The following is a 17,285-nucleotide window of genomic DNA, read 5'->3' on the forward strand; positions in this document are numbered from 1 at the left end:
TGTTTGTTTGTTATTTTTTAACAGTGGATTGGAGGAGATTACAAAGCCTGAAATTAATATAAGCAGTTTTATGGTAAAAAAAAAAATAAAGAAATATGAAGCAGAAGGGGACTTAATTCCAACCTTGCCCCCAGGAGCAGGTGGCTCAGAGGTGCAATGAGTATTCCTTACCAAAAGAAAATTAAACTCTGCTGGATGGTGTTGTTTCAAGATGTTCATCTAGCCCAGCTGTTTGTTACGCTGTTACTAACATATTTATCCTAGGAATTAGGAAACTATCATTTACAATTGCAGTACTTTCATGTCTCGTCTCAGCTTCAGAACACTTTGTTAGCATCAAGTAAATTTTTTTAGCAGCACTCCTGAAATGGAAGAGTAATCCTTATAACCCGAGCAATCTTCTGGGAAATGTGAGCAAATGCTTTGGCCCATCACACCTGGGACATGGCTGCCTCACTGCCCAGTCAGGAGCATCGTGTGGCAGCACACAGAAGCTTGTAGACAGGCACACTCTCATCTCCAGGTCCTCGCAGCACAGAGTCCTGGTCTTGTGACTGCTCTTCAGCACTCCCACACCCTCCAGGATTCCCATTGACTCTGCTCAGTTCTTCACTGAGTTGCGTGAGTTGCATGAGTCAACTATGGAGCCATGTGCCGCGAAGTTACATAGAGAATACATGAATACATTAGGGGAGAGAAAAAAAAAAAGAAGAAAAAAAAGGGAAAAAAAAAAAAGAAAAAAGAAAAAGAAAGAAAAATGAAGGTATGTGAGAGTCCAGCTGTTAGCAGGGTAAGGCAGCCCGCTGTTTCCTTGCTCCTGTGGCATAACCTCTGGGAAGCACTTTCCATTCTTTCTAACTCACAGTTTTTTTCTGAAGAAATCTGGTGAGGGATCAGGCAAAGCATAATGGAAAAGCCATTGCACGCTGCAAGTGACAAACCCCAAAGCAGTTTACATTTATTTTTGCTGCATTTGGAGGCACAGACTGCATAATCTGTCTTTTATGTTTTATCTTTTATTATTTCTAGCAAGATTGTTTAGTGAGCGTGCCACCTTTAGGCATTATTAATAAAAAACATTAGAAAATGGGAACTTCAGCAGGCTGCTTCTGAGATATAGAAAAGCCCAGGCAATGCTTACAGCATTGTAACGTAGAGCTCCATTCCCAGCTCATGCCCATGGCTGGGCTGTGTTCCCTACTGAGCTGTGTGTGCTTGAGAGCGCAGCCCACTGAAGTTGTGTTGAAGGTGTGTGGAGTGTCTTAATGTGAGGTTTCATGTTGGAACACAGGTGGTGTGAAATACAATAAAGCTGTCTGGAAATATGGAAATAGCATACCTTTGCTTATCTCTATTTGGTTATTCGGTTATGTTCCTATTTACATCTGCACTGCATCTGATATTTGTTAATTAAGAAGCAAAAAATATCCAATGTTTCTGCCTAATTCATTGGGAATTATTGAGGTTTTCTGGGACCACTAATTAATATAGAATCTTCATCTATTGAGAACAAGGACGAAAGTGGACTTAGCAAAGAATGCCCTGAAGTTGGTGGTTTTGCTTCATCTCTTTAGTGACTGCCACACAAAAAGCTTTCAGCTCTTACTGTAGTTTGCCATCTCTGCTATGGAGGATACACAATTATGTATATATGAGTGTATATTCATTTAAATATATGTACACTTAAATCTGGTTTTAGAGCACTTAGGGGAAGATGGGGATAACTCTGACCTAATTTCTCACTGAATTGATTAGTAGTTCTGTGTGCCTCAAAGTGAAACACATTAAAAGGTGGCATCTTGTTAAAGTTTCATCTCTGGTGGTTAAGTTTCTTTGAGAAGGCTGTAGTTAACCACTCAAAAATAGATGTGGTAGCAGTCACTAAGTAATTTCTGAATATTTAGGTCAATCATTCTCTTTTCCAGTTTTCACTGTTGAGACAGGACCTGGTGCAGGTAGTTACCTGGTTTGAAATCACCTCAGCTTCCACTAAAGTGTGAATTTTGCCATGAAACTCCATGGACAGAAGTATTCTTGAAGGCCTCCTCTATGGCTATTGTACAAAGCAGTCTGCTTCCCCTGATCTGGTGTCAGTGTCTGCAGGACAGGGAGTTTCCTGTGGGGTCAGCGTTCTGAGCTGCAGCTCACACTCCAGTTGGTGCCCAGGCTCTCAGCCTCGCTGTGCCCCCAGGTATCCTGCGAGATCTCAGTGTCAGCAAGGCACAGCTGAGTGAAGTGTGCTACGATTCCTACAGAGAGATCAGTGCAGGGCTGACAATCGGATTTGGAGCACCTAACTGTCCCGTGAAGCTCTTGCACTGCCATGGCCTACCATGCAAACACTAGTTTGCTTTTTATTTTTCACTTGCATTAGGACATAGAGAGAATCAAATACAGACACTGGATTGTCAGGTTAGAGGTGACTGCAGCTTTCCTTTTTGAAGTGAAATATCCCCATTGGCTTTACAAGCTGCTGCTACCTGGTGTTCAGTGGGCTGGGAACCCCACAGCAGAGCTGGGAACCGCACAGAGGGGCTGGAAATAGTTTTGATTTCATTTGCCCAGAATATCCGTGTCCATGTAAACCCAACATGTTCCATGTTTCCAACTGTAACTTCTCTCCCTCCCTTTTGTCAGCCATGCCTGGGTTGGGGGTTTGCTCAGCTTCAGCTACCCCATTATAATTAAAGCAATACACTTTGCCTGTAGACAAGCTCTTAATGTCATTTGCAGTGATTATACCTGTATTAGAATTACAGCACTTGTTTCAAAATAATTGTAAAACAAATGACTCGTCCTTTTTAAGAAAATTGTTTCAAATATCTTCGGATACATTTCTTCTTCTCTTCAATGTATAGATATTACAAGACCAATGTTCTGCCTCACTGGTGACCAGGGATGGGTTTCCATGCGTGTGCTCTGAGCGTGCTTCACCTGGGTGTGAGCAGTGCATTTTTCTGCATTTTCCATTTTGATTTCTCTCTTGTGGTCCTTGGCTCATATACTCCATTACCTTGCTCCTCATTCAGTGATCTGACGCTTACTCTATCCAGCTGGAGGGTACTAACTATACTGCCCATGCAGCTTTCCTCACCCTTCGTGAAACCAGGTCATCTGGCTTGTAAACCCACACGGCAGTTGAGCTTGGTTTCCCTTCCTTCGATACTTGATGCTTGTTTCTAGAGAAACAGAAGCTTCTCTTTCTCCTCTTGTAGTTCACTGCTGTACCTGGATGGCTCCTGAATTCGGGGCATTTTGTGTAGCTGTGATTTTGGACGCATTGGATTGGTCTGAATGGAATTTAACATTGAAGACTCAATCAGCTCTGGGTCTCCTCAGTTCGGGCTGTCCCTGGGAGGGGCACCCACTGCGCTGAGCACTGCACAGCACCTCGCATCCAAGCGGTGGAAGCTCAGCAGTGCTCTGCAGGATGCTGGATTCTGTGTGCTGGTTCTCCATGGAATCACACAGTACAGGACGTGAACTCACTGTCAGGAGGGCAGTGAAATCCAAGTGGTTATCAGATTTGTACGTGAATAACCCCAAATAAGAATATTGAATCAGGCACTTATACCACGTCCTTGAAACAAATGTGAGATGTGAGCAAATGCTTTTTGCATCTTTGAGTATCGTTGCTGTTTATTGTGCTCAGATTCATCCTGTCCTTAAACATTTTCTAATGACAAACAAATGCTATTTGGGTTTATGTATTTAGACTGATAGTGACATCCAGTGGTTGATCAATCCAACCACAGGAATAATAACAGTAATATCAAATGGAGCATCCAAAAATGAAGAGGGGACATTGATTTAGAGCAGATGAAGTCTGTAGCAGATCTATGTCACATGCTGCCTTCCAGGCTTCTGTGACCAGGAGAAACTTGGCAGCTTTGTGCTTATTCTTCTGGGATGATGGCAGTGAAATTACACAAGTATCCAGAGGAGGAATTGCTTTATATTCACATGTGGTGGTGGGTAGCTTTTGGCACAATTCAACACCTGGCTTAAAATCTTATTGTGCTGTTTTGTTAAGTTACTTGAGAGCTGATTGGTATTTTCTGCAAGTTAAAGGAGATTTTAATGATGTGACATTCACGGGGCTTTAGGACAATAATTTTAATAGCAGTACTGCATTCCAGGACCCAATCAGGATACTGCAAAAAATCTCTCACAAACAGTGCAATGTCTCCCAGAAGTCGTCTGATATTAAGCACACAAAAAGAGTGCAATAGAATAAATGGCTGCTTCCAGCATGAACAGAGCTAATTTTAGACGGCAGTGCTTAATGTGCCTGTCAGAACTACAGAATGAATGATTAAAGATAAAAATAGGTTTATTGTATTGTCGCTGGACAGCCTCAGATCTGCAGGAAATACAGTATCTACTGCTGAAAACACCCATGCAGGGCTGCCCTGATGTATTCTGGAAGTGATTTCCCAGTGTCTGTTCAGCACAACTAATTGCATTGTCACAGCAGCCAATGTACCAAGTCCTGGTTACAATTACAAAAAGTGCGGGGTAAATTTGTTTTGACTTCAGTGTCTCCGGGTTAACTTAGTGGTGTCTGGCGATGTAAGTCACGCTTCGTGGTGTGCTTCTTTTCTTCCAAGAGACTGCCAGGAAACTGCAGGCACAGTGGGAGATCTGTTCTGTGGGACTGGCACAGACATCGGTGCTCCCCTTGCTGGAAGCATTGTGCCCATGGAGCTGTGGGACTCTGACAGCCCCCCACACCCACCCCCAGCTCTGAGCCCCTGCTGCCCTTGGATCACTGCAGCAATTCCGCATTGCTGCCACTATGTTGTGGAATCCCAGGTGGGGAGGCAGCACCAAAGGCACCTACAGTGTGTGTGGTGTGTCCTCATGTTCCATTAGCACCCAGCTGGCTGCAGGCACTGCTTGCACCTGCCAGGCATGAGCACCTCAGCAGCGCGGGCTTGCACTGCTCTAGTGAGTTGAAACTAGGTGAGAGAAGGATGCATGAGGTGCATGTTTCAGAAGTACCTATTAATGAACATAAAAGAAGGGAATAGTTCCCCCCCCCCCCCCCCCCCAGTATCATAGAATTGTAGAATGGCTTGGGTTGGAGCCATCAAGATGTACAACCCGAGGTGGACCATCGAGGTCAAACCCCAGCCACTAGTTGAAGTGCTAGGTCAGTTCAGATTAGATTTTTCCCCTCAAACTCCTTTTTTAATTATTATTATTATTATTTTAGCTGTATATATTAATTCATGATGGCTATTCATTTAGCAAACAAATTTCCTCTAAAATAACAATTTCACTTGCCTCTGTCTCATGCTTTAATTTCTAAAATAGATTACCAGGAATAGAAAGATTTTTTTTCATAGTAGCAGCAGTACAAAACCATTGCCAGAATAGTATTGGAAGCCATAAACATGTGTTTGTAAATGAAGAACTCTTCCCAAGGCTGAAACGTGCCTGCAGAAACTCCACCATGAGCATCCCCGGCTTAGCAAGTCTCTTGTAAAGTACCTGGGGAAGGGGTATGTCCATAGCATATACTTCAATGATTTCACTCTATTTATAGACATATAATTTATCCAGAGAGCACGAAAGAGTTAACAGCTTGTAGTTAAGTGCTTAATTAGCAACTGAAGAGTAAAGTCAGAAAAATTCAGTTCATTATTTGTCATGGATACAGAGTACTTTCACTTTGCCATGTAGGGTAATACATTGATATTAAGACTTTACACATTGGTGGTTCACAGGTCAAGATTAATCAGTTCTGACCTTGGAACACAACTCTTTATGAAGTAAAAGCTGAGTAAGGGAATCTGAAAGGAGAGTCCATATATTTCTGTAGAGCTCAGTCTGTTCGAATGGTTAAGATGTAATTGAACGGCAAAAATAACATTCCCTTTCAGAGGAAGAGTTAGAGCCTGTCGGAAAAAAGAGTAGTCAAATACAAGTCATTTTTCAGCGCAAGTAGCAGTAAGAATTCATCTCTAGCATCAGTGAGGTTGTTATAATTTTCTTTCTACTACAGCAGTTTCTCCTGCTTCAGATGTTCAGTATTTTATTTGAAAAAGGTACAAATAGCAAAATCTAAAATTGCCACAGTTTATTTACTGCCAAACAGAACACAACATTTGTTTCTGCACAACATCTTTGTTTACAGAAACTTTTTTTTTTTTTTTTTAAATCTACTTCATATGTTTTTTAGTAGCAAAATAGAGCATAACTTTATAATGGGTTGCTGCAGTCACCCTCACAGCATTAATCAGCAAACAAAGGAGCCTAAAGGTAAGGAGTGGTTTCTCTGTGTCTGAAGTGAGCTCTGTTTGGACTTCACAAGCAAGGTCATTAGAAAGCCGTCTCAGCTTTGTAGCTCTCAGTTTACAGATGTGTGTGTTAAAGCTGAAGAAGAACATCTTTGGTTTATGCCCTGACAGTGGCTGTTTGGTATTTCATTTATGTAGACGAGCTCTCTTTCAAGCTCCCATTTTCTTTATACCCATCTGAGCATCCTGTGCCTCTGCCCTACTGCTCCAACACAGCTTTCCTTCACAAGGGGAATTCCTCACTCACTACTTGTGGCTGATATCAGGTAATTTCATGCTGCTTGTTGGGCCTGGCACACCAGAGATTCTTAACTTGACAGTTCAGATAGTTTCTAGTTGTGAATCTGGAAACAATTACCGTGTAGAGTTCCATGCATTGTACTGGCGTGAGTGTGTGCTCCCTGGGTCCCTAGTGATGCTATTCACATTGTTGCACTCAGTCTTTATAATCATTTCAAAATTGTCCACAGTTTAGCCAATATTCACCTATTTCCACAGGTGTAGAAGCAGTTAAAAAAAAAAAAATTACAAAAAATCCTGATTCATGGCTTTGGAATTGCAAGACTGTATCTAAGCTACTTCTCATTCTCTCTGTTATTTTATATTGATGCTCCAGTCTAGAGAAGGGAGTCAGGAAGTGATGCCCCTCCTGGTTGCTGGCAGCCCTAGAGCATCCCAGCTGTGTGCCCTCCAGCAGCAGGCAGGATTTGCTCACAGGCACTGCAGGTCTCCAAGTTGCCCCAGCATGTAGTGAAGCTGGCAGCACCTGCACGGCCAAGGATGGTGTTCAGAGAAGTCTCCAGCATAGCTGCATCAATTTCAGTTTCATTCCTTATGCCTTTACAGGTTGCTTTGCATTTTTTACCCTGACAAGTACTGCTTAAGCCCAAACTGGTATTCCTATTGTCCTTTTGTAAATCCACTGGATCATTTGTGTTTGTGTGTGCTTATAACCTTGTGTTTGGAAAAGGAGCGCTGACCTTTGGCCTATGTCATTTGCTAGACTTCCTCTAAGCTTTGCCACAAGGTATTACATTAATGAGGTGGAACAATTTATTAATCTGTCATCTCTGAGCAAATGAGTTGCATTTGTTTTGAAGCCTTAATGTAGTGGTCATAGGTTAACTATCCTAGAAAGTCCCTTAGGCTTTTCTTTTTGGGGAGGAATAAACTATAGGGTCTTGCAGATTTACCATACATCATGGAAAAGAATGGGTAAAATCTATAATTAGTTTCAAAACTTTGTGAATTTTCCATAGGGTCCATAATTTACTGACGGTTTCTGTGCTGCAATGCATTGCACCTGCAGAGCTCTGTTCAGACCTCAGAGGAGATCCATCCAGTGCCACAGTTAGCAGGTCCATGATATATAGAGAAAATAGCTCCAGCAGATATAGATACCCAGATTGGAAAAGACCTCAAAGATCATCAAGTCCAACCACAGCCTAACCATAGTACCCTAACTCTTAACAACCCTCTGCTAAATCCTATCTCTGAGCACCACATCCAAACAGCTCTTAAACACATCCAGGGACGGTGACTCAACCACCTCCTTGGGGAGCCTATTCCAGTGCTTAACTACCCTTTCTGTAAAGAAGTGTTTCCTAACATACAACCTAAACTTACCTTGGCACAACTTGAGGCCATTTCCCCTCATCCTGTCACTTGTCACCAATGAGAAGAGACTTGCTCCGCTCTCTCTGTAAGCACCCTTCAGATACTGGAAGAGAACAATAACGTCTCCCCTCAGCCTCCTTTTCCCCCAGACTAAACAGCCCCAGCTTCCTCAACCTCTCCTCATAGGGTTGATTTTCCAAGCCCTTCTCGAGCCCCATTGCCCTTCTCTGGACCTGCTCCAGTACCTCTATGTCTTTTTTGTACTGAAGTGCCCAAAACTGAACACAGTACTTGAGGTGAGGCCTCGCCAATGCCGAGTACAGGGGCAGGATGACTTCCCTAGTCCTGCTCACCACACCATTCCTGAAACAAGCCAGGATGCCATTGGCCTTCTTGGCCACCTGGGCACACTGCTGGCTCATATTCAGCCCACTGTCCATCAGCACACCAAGGTCCCTTTCTGTCAGGCAGCTTTCTAGCCACACCTCCCCAAGCCTGTAGGATTGCCTGGGGTTGTTGTGACCAAAATGCAGGACCCAACACTTGGCCCTATTGAAACTCATGCCATTAACCTTGGACCATCGATCCAGTCTATCCAGGTCCCTCTGTAGTGCCCTTCTCCCCTCAGGCAGATCAATATTCCCTCCCAACATGGTGTTGTCTGCAAACATATTAAGAGTGCACTCAATCCCCTCATCAAGATCATCAATGAAGATGTTAAACAGAAGCAGTCCCAGCACTGAACCCTGGGGGATGCCGCTCATGACTGTCTGCCAACTGGATTCCACTCCATTGACCACAACTCTCTGGGCCCGGCCATCCAGCCAGCGCTTCACCCAGTGGAGCGTGCGCCCCCCCAGACCACACGCAGACAGCTTCTCTACCAGAATGTTATGGTGGACAGTGTCAAAGGCCTTACTGAAGTCCAGGTAGACCACATAGACAGCCTTACCCTCATCTATCAAGTGGGTCACCTTGTCATAGAATGAAATCAGGTTTGTCAGACAGGATCTACCATTCACAAACCCATGCTGACTAGGCCTGATCCCCTGGCTGACCTTCAGTTGGTCCATGATGGTTCCCGAGATTATCTGTTCCATAAACTTCCCGGATACTGAGGTGAGACTGATCGGCCTGTAGCTGCCAGGATCATCTTTCCAACCCTTTTTGAAGATGGGCGTCACATTCACCAGCCTCCAATCCACCGGGACGTCCCCAGTCAGCGATCAGTATTTTCAGACTTTGGACCTGTACTTAAGACAATTATTGAACTAGTTTTTTTTAACAGTATTTTTATATCCTTATGTACCCTTAACTGCAAATGTATTGTAATTCATATACAGGTACCTTCAGCATTGACTTTAGCTGCTTAGTATTAGTCACCCATTTATAAATAATCTCAAAAAGAACAGGGTTTGATTCTAACACGGAGTCAATGAATACAAAACAAGACAAGTCACCCTAATATACATTTAAATATTTATGCTGTGCTTAAGAGGATAATAATTACATGGTGGTGACTTGAAAACCCTATGAAGGGTTTTCATAGTTGAAAACTATGAAGGCATAGTTTGCTTCAACCTTATAGCAAATTCATTCAAATTCCATTCTCAGTATTTGATATCTTTTATAAAGAGTTCACATTTCTCAGTTTTTGAAGTCAGCTGTCTTATGTGACATTGCACTTTGTTTCTGAACTTCCAGTGTTCTCTTCCATTGTCCACCACACAGTTGCTTCCATTTAACATTTTCAGTTAGGATGTATGTAAAGAATAATTTGTTCTGAAAACACCTGCCACAAGTGTGTTCTGTTGCTCTCTACCACATGCCATTTGAACAATATGCTGTAATCCTGGATTAGTTTTCTCCCAGCAGACACTCTAAACTGCTGTATCCAGTCTAAACCTCATGTCCCACATGTTCTTGGCTTGCTGAATCTGCAGAGAAGTGTTGTCTGGCTGGCTCATGGCCCCTCATTGTATACTCCAGATGCAAACCACGTGTCAGATACTGCTCTTGGCAGGGAGACCTACACAGTCTGCTTGCTTAGGCACTATCAGTAGTCCTTACTTTTTAAACCTTTCATAATAGGTAATGAATATGATCATAATATTTCAAAACTCTGCACCCTCTGCTTCACTGTTTTCTGTGAAAAGCTAGCAGTAGACAACACTGGCAAGTTGAAATAGTAAGCATCCAGATAGCAGAAACCTTAGTGGAGATCTTTCTTCTGTTTGTCCTGTGTTTCCAAAAATCACCTAAGATTTTGTCTTCTGAACTTCTGCCTGTTTTAGCTTTCTTTTAATTTAGAACTACTCCTTTCCTGTTGCCTTTTGGTAAGTTTTTCCTCGGCCAGCTTTTACCTCTTGTTGTAGTGAGGTGCTGTGAGGCAGCAGCCCACCTAGAAGAGTGGATTCCATGGGGAATTATGCTCCTTAATGTCTACAGATTTTCTCATTTGGAGAGGTGATTATCCTATAATAGCCTCTGATGACCTGACATTTGCCATTCCTTGGCCTTGCTGTAGGAATCACAGTTAATAGCACAGCAAATTATATGGCATAATTTTACAATCTCAGTCACTCCTTTAAAACCAAATGCCTTGTGCAGCTGGAGGCTGACACACAGCCTCATTTGTCACACGGTGCAATGGAACTCCTGCTTTCAGATTTGCATTTTGGAAAATAAATATAAGGATCTCCACCTTGACTAGATATATAAACCTGCCTGGCTCTCTCAGAGCTGCTGTAGCAAGTCCATAACATGGGATGATAAAGGCCAAAGCTTTACCTGGAATTGAAGGGGAAAAAAAAAAAAAAGTAACAGGCCTCCAGCTTGAGCCTGTATGTAAAAATGTAAAAGTTGTCTGAGGACTCAGTGCAATGCAAACAGATTGATTAATTCCTGAGTACAGTTGCCTGAATAGCAGATTACTTGCATTTAAGATATATAATGCAAATAAGTGTATCTTAAATTAAGAGTACTCCCTATCACATTTAGGGCAGAGAGAAAGTCTTAAGTTACTACTGATGCCACTATTCTACTGTGGTTAAAATATGGCTTTTGATTAGTAAACAGATGGATTTTGATCTGCATCATGAGCCTGAAAGAAGTGCCTATTCTTGAAGCAATTTGTATTTTCAGAATCAAACTACCAAACGGTAACAGATGTGAATACATTGAGCTGTCAGGAGCTTAATGGGGTAAAACTGAGATCACTAACCAGTTCTGGAGAAGGGTTAAGGGGATCCCTTTTTGAAAGCTAATTATTTAGGACAGCACACCTGTCATTAGGTAGCAGAAGATATCAAAAATTAGCCATCGTCTTGCATGAATTGTCATTCTGCCACATGTGGCTGAAGTGGTAGACTGAGCTACAGCGCAAAATTAATTGAGCTTTCAAATCTGGAGAAGGTGAGAGAAAAAAGTTGATCTGGGGTTATTACAAACAGTTGAAATCACCAGCACAGCATGTATTCCATTGCTACGAGACATGTATTTTTAATTCTTAACATTATAAAGATGTTTAGAGATTGTCTTTCTTGAGACCTTCATCACATGGCACTTTGTGTGGCTGCACAGAGAGGATGCACAGCTCCAACTCTGAGCTCCTGGGTTGTGTGGCATTGGCATGGAGCCTTCTAGAGAGGCACGTGGCTGTGAGAAGATCCATCTCTGTGAGTCAGAACTCACTTGAAAGAAAAATTGAGTTAAAAGTTGTTCCTAAGAAAACGCTATTTCTGATCAATTTGCCTCCATCAGACCCGCATGTCCCCAGCAGCACAGTGCCCTGTGCCAGCACTGCTGGTGATGCGCACTCAGCATTTCTGTGTGCACAGTTTTATTCATGCCATTCTCACCATTCTCGATCCCCTGCTGCATGTGGAGATTTTAGACACAAATGCCTAAAGCAGCACCATGGCTGGCTGCCAGCGATGGCATGGAGAGAAAAACCTTCCCCACTGCTCTGCAGCAGCCACAAAGGATTCACATTCCTGACACCAGGACTCCTCCCTAGGAGGGTAGGTTTATGTCATGCTGCATTTCTTTCAGAAGATGTGACTGGATGTAGATCTGCTTCCATAGGGGCTTTTTATCATTTAGCATCCTACTGATATCTGGTTTTCCTCTCCACAGGAAGCCTGCCCCAAACTGACTGTAAATTGCCAGGCAGAAGTCTTTGATTACTTACCAATTATCTCTTTTCCTTTCAACACATAAAACTCTCTGTATGAGGTAACTCCTGGAAATTCAGCGTAAACAGTAACATTTAAATCAGTATTCTGGAAGGTTGGTTGCCTGTTACTTACCTTGAACAGAAAATATCTTCCGTGATTCTTCTCTGTTCTTTTGTTTTCCATGTAAACACAAACCTGATGTGAGAGCTTGATTAGTGGCTTATTTTGTACATTTGCTGTTACATGTCTAATGTAAAAACATTCTTGGTAAGCTTCTTACTTAGACTTGACCAGTTATTTTGGTAAGAAGAAAACTCATCAGCCTGAGGTAGAGGGGGGCTCTCACTTCTTACCTTGAGCTCAGTGAAACACATCTTTTCAGTGACTCTTGGGTTTTTTTTTCCTTGGAAAATGCTGGGAAGCAATGGAATAATTGTGATCTACGTCAGCATGGCACCCAGTGTTGGCACTACTGCTCACTCCTGGTTCTGTGCCCTCAACAATGGCACCCAGCTCAGCTGGGTGATGATATCATGGAGACCACATTTCTCCAGTAGTTTTCAGCGCTGGAGCAAACAGTGAACAGTTCTGCACTTTATACTTTCGCAGAACACTGCTCCATAAACTATTGCTGAGTTTTAATGGATTCTGAAGTTCCTGCCTTGTATTGAATTGAGGACTTTTTGGCTTTTAACTTCATGTTATTGTACTCGTTCCTTCCCAGAGGGAAGTGCCCCACATACGGAGTCAGACACAGAATTAGACTCTACCTTCCCCTGTGAAAATGCTGCAAAGTTTCTCTTTTATTTTGTTCTACTTTTGTTAAACCTACACAGGGAATTTTAACTCTAAAATAAGTTTTACTGACTCCTCCAATCCCAAAGCAGACTCATGTGTGTGTATACATACACACATACATATATATAGATAAGTGATCATTAGCTAATTCTATTACAGTTACTGTTAAAGAGCTGGGTGCTCTCTAACATTGCTCTACACAGCTATCACTGCTGTGGGATGGCTCTGTGCCATTGCAGATCACACTTCTTAAGCGTAAAACAGTTCTATTAGTTCTTTATTCTTTTTTCATTCATTATTTTACAACAAAAAGAAAACCTTTCCTGTAAGAATCTCTTGAAGTAAATGTGTTATAGGAATTATTACTAATGGATACTTCTTCACTCAGTCAGTAGATAATTGCATTAAGTTGTCTTTACCTGATCTGAAAATGATGTTAAACCCAACAATCACATCACTGCCCAAATGGCATAAATCACTTATGGACTAAGATGTTCTCCTCTTCCCCAACCCCCCCCGGAAGGGGAGGTGTTACCCCCACCACCTGTCCCTCCAGCTGTCAGCATCCAGAGTCCATTCATCACAAATGTGCAGCTCTTTGAATTAGGCACTACACGGTGTGTTTGCTGGAGACTATCAAACAGAGCAGCAAAATGCCCTCTGTGCTGCTGGTGGCTGGGCAATGGGTCCTGCTGGTCCCTGCCCTGTCTGGACACAAAGGCAAAAGCTTGAATGTTTCATGTGGGTTTTGTTTTTCCTTAGAAGAGTCACAAAAGATTACAGGTGAAAACAAGGGAAAGTGGATTCCTTCTCTTCAATGATTTGTTTTTATTTTCATTGTTGTTTTTATTTGTAGGGCAGTTAAAGTGCACTGAATAGTTAGCAGATCATTTGTCTTTTATTTAATCTGCAAGAGAAGTAAAGCAAGTTGCCTGTATGTGAAGTGAAAAGTACAGAGTAATGCTAGCAAGCACCTTGGGGGCAGAATGAACCAAAGGACAGTCCAGCAGTGTTCCCACTGTGGTGCACAAGAGCCACTTGCTAGGACGCTGTTCTGCAGGTGATGGCAGCGGGGAGGCAGCTGCTCACCATGAGCCTTGGGCTCCCCAGCGGGCAGTGCAAGGCTTGGGCTGCAGCTCTGTGCCTGCCCCTTTGGTGCAATGCTTGCAGAGTGGCAGAAGGCTTCATGTATCCACCCCTTGGTTTGCAGATGAGAAAACTACAGAATGCAGGAGAGGTGTTTATTTAAATGAAAGGCATCTGCAATAATCCAACCAAAATGTCACTTGTCACCATCTGTCAGTTGTTTGCACGCTCACAGTGTGACCATAGCACAGGGACCCGCACGCCTCAGTTCTGTGGGCTCCAGATTCACAGTAATCCAGCACCAGCCCTGAGCAGCCTCAGAGCCGTGTCTGTGTGTGCAAGTGCATGTTTTTGTGTCCGTATGCACATTAGTGTGCTTACGCATGTGCACATTCTCTCACCAGGTGGCTGCTTTCCACAGCAGTGGGGACAAGGGCATTGCTCAGCAGGGGGCAAAGCAAAACGAGGTGTACTGCAGCCCAGACAGGCCGAGCAACAGAGCAGGAGCAGGAGCCAGCTAAGCAGAAATATTGGCCTACATTTTTTTTTTCTCCTCCTGGTGGAAGGCATGTGAGTTTCTATGGCAACTTGTGTTTTCTGTTCCGTCAGGCCTACTGACTCATTTCTGGGGGAGCTGTGCAGCCAAGGAAGATTTTTTTCTATCCCTGCCAAGCCAAGTGGCTTCTTTTCTGCAGCCCATTGCTCTCACCCATCTGATTGGCATTTGAATCTGGCACGGCTATTCAGAATCACTTTAGGGCAGCAACAAATGACAGTGAAATGCTACAGCATCTTCCTGCTTGGAGATCCACTGCAAAGCAGTTGGGCCCGCCTGCTTCAGGGGATGCCAGCCCTACCTGCAGGCCTTCAGGGACCGGCTGTGAGGCATGAGCTGGTGAGAGCACCATGAAGGGGCACAGCTGTGCCCCAGCTGCTGCCCCCATCCCTCCTGGGTGCTGGAGCCTCAGCACCCCACACCTCTGTGGCCAGAGGCTTCTTTTTGAACCTGCCAGTCCATTTCACCTTTAACTGACACACTCGGCCAGGAGCCTTGCTACATCCCAAAGGGTTTCCCCCACATGGACCAGTGTCCATTGCTAAAATAATTGGTCTGTGGCACTGTGGTGACATCTTCATTGCCCTGGATCAAATGTTCCATGGGAACAGATCTCCTACAATCTCACCTGATCACTCTGTTTGTTATAATTGGGAAGCTGCCATGGATGACCAGGCTGGATTTTGCAGGAGTGTCTGGAGATGCTGTACCACTATTCCCTGGAATAGCGGGATGGGGTTTGCATCTGCTTCTCCAGGCTCTGCAGAAAATTGCAGCTCTGACATCCCAGAGAAGATGGTGAACGCTCACACAACCAGCAATTTTTTGGAAGGCTAATCACAAACATATGGTTCACTTTAAGGGAGATTATCTTCACAAAATGCAGCCTTCCTTTAGCTTTACAAGGTCACAGCAGCTCTGCAGTTAAGCGGTAAGCAGAAAGAATACGTTCACGCAGCATGACCTTGGTCAATCAGTTAATCTTTCTCTATTCTGTTTTCTCCAGCAATATAAAAATCTATCCATACACGCTGCAAATTGCCTGGAGATCTCGGGATAAAAGGTGCATCATAAGCAGAGTATCAATTATTTAAGCCCTGATTGTCTGCTTGGTATGGGAGGGAATACAGATGAATTAACTATCTGTTATTATCTGTTTATTTATATCTAGTTGCTGTCTGTGTTGATTGCAGCCCTGTGGCTCACAGTGCACGGGGTAGGTTGGAGGCTGCAGGCAGGGTATGTTGCTTTTCCTTGTGGTTCATGACACTGAGACTGAGAAACAACAGTGAGAATTAATACTACAGAGAGTACGGACATTTCAAAAGACTCATGTTAGCATTTTGTGCAGAGTTTCTTATTAATTACACTGCAAGGGGGAAGAGAGGTAGGATGCAGTCAGCACTGAGCATCACTGTGTGCTGCCAGTAATGTAATGTTGGTTCTTGAGGTTTTGTGGGGAAACCTCATGTAAAATTGCTCACAGATTGGCTTTGGGTTGTTAGATTAAGCTGTGCTGCACAGTGTAAAACATTGATTTTTAGATTTTAGAATGCTGAATAATGTATGTGCTGATGGCCTGAACTGGATTGTGGTGGTTGGAGAGCTTTGGCCCTTGTCAGAGCAGCCCCAGACAATGACTGCTTTAAGAAAGAGGCAAACTTTGAGTTCTTTAGCGGTCCAGTGTCTGATTTTAAAAGGAAAATCTCTTCTTACAGTGTTTTATGTCACTGAGATTTCATTTTATAGTGTATCACAATGCAATCCTACCATAAGAACGAAGGATGCTTTTTAGAGCTGTTGTTCCTTCAAACCCACTTTTGCCATCACTCTCTTTTCATGTAGCTGCATGTTATGGGTATACAAATGTTCAGTACAAGCACAAGTACATGTAGACAGAAAGGGAACACTGTATTTTTCTGAACCATGCAGGTGTTATCATAAATCTAAATAAAATCCTTTTTCAAAACTTCAGTCAAATTGATCCAATTTGAGCCCTTCAGAAACTTCTATTTTCATACACAGATACTACAGAATGTATTTAAAGATAAAGTAGCATGTTGGTACGTAACTTCAGCAGCAGTGTTGGCACTGTCATTGTGCAGGCTGCCTGAGGAGCTCAGTGCACTCCTGCATGGATTTAAGCCCCGTGCAGACACTGATGCCGAGTGTGTAATTTCTGTAATGACTTCATCACATTTCTCATACTCTTCCCCTTCACTGACTGCTGCAGGGTCCCAGGCCGTGTTGATTCTCCTCCCCTTCTGGGTCAAAAATTGGTTAAATCATCAAAAGCACAAAATATCTATTAAGGGCTATTTGCTGAGTCCTCCATTCACATGGATTTGCAGGGAGCAGCAGATATTTTCCTCCCTCTTTCTCCAGGCTGGTTCCTGCTTCCCCCGGAGGTCACTGCCTCCCCAGGGGCCCAGGGCTGTGTGCACAGCGCTGCACTGAGCAGCTCCCCATGCTGCCATTCAGCACCGCTATAATAATCTCACCTAAATACGGCAGCTTCCATCCATCAAATGATTGACCCTAGATAGGAAAAAACCCTGTAATTGTCACTGCACAATGCTGGCTAGCAAACCGGTCTTTGCACTGGCCTTTTCCAAGGCGGCGCATTATGCTCACACAATAAGCTATTGACACCGTGTCAGGGGTTGACATTTATGGTGGGGTTATTGACAATGACTGTTTGGGGCTGGAGATGGATGGCTGCTGCTGTGCTCCCCCTGCCGCAGA

This window comes from Coturnix japonica, chromosome 22, assembly GCF_054131305.1.
Source record: "Coturnix japonica strain WE chromosome 22, WE-NBRP24, whole genome shotgun sequence".
NCBI classification, from domain to species: Eukaryota; Metazoa; Chordata; class Aves; order Galliformes; family Phasianidae; genus Coturnix; species Coturnix japonica.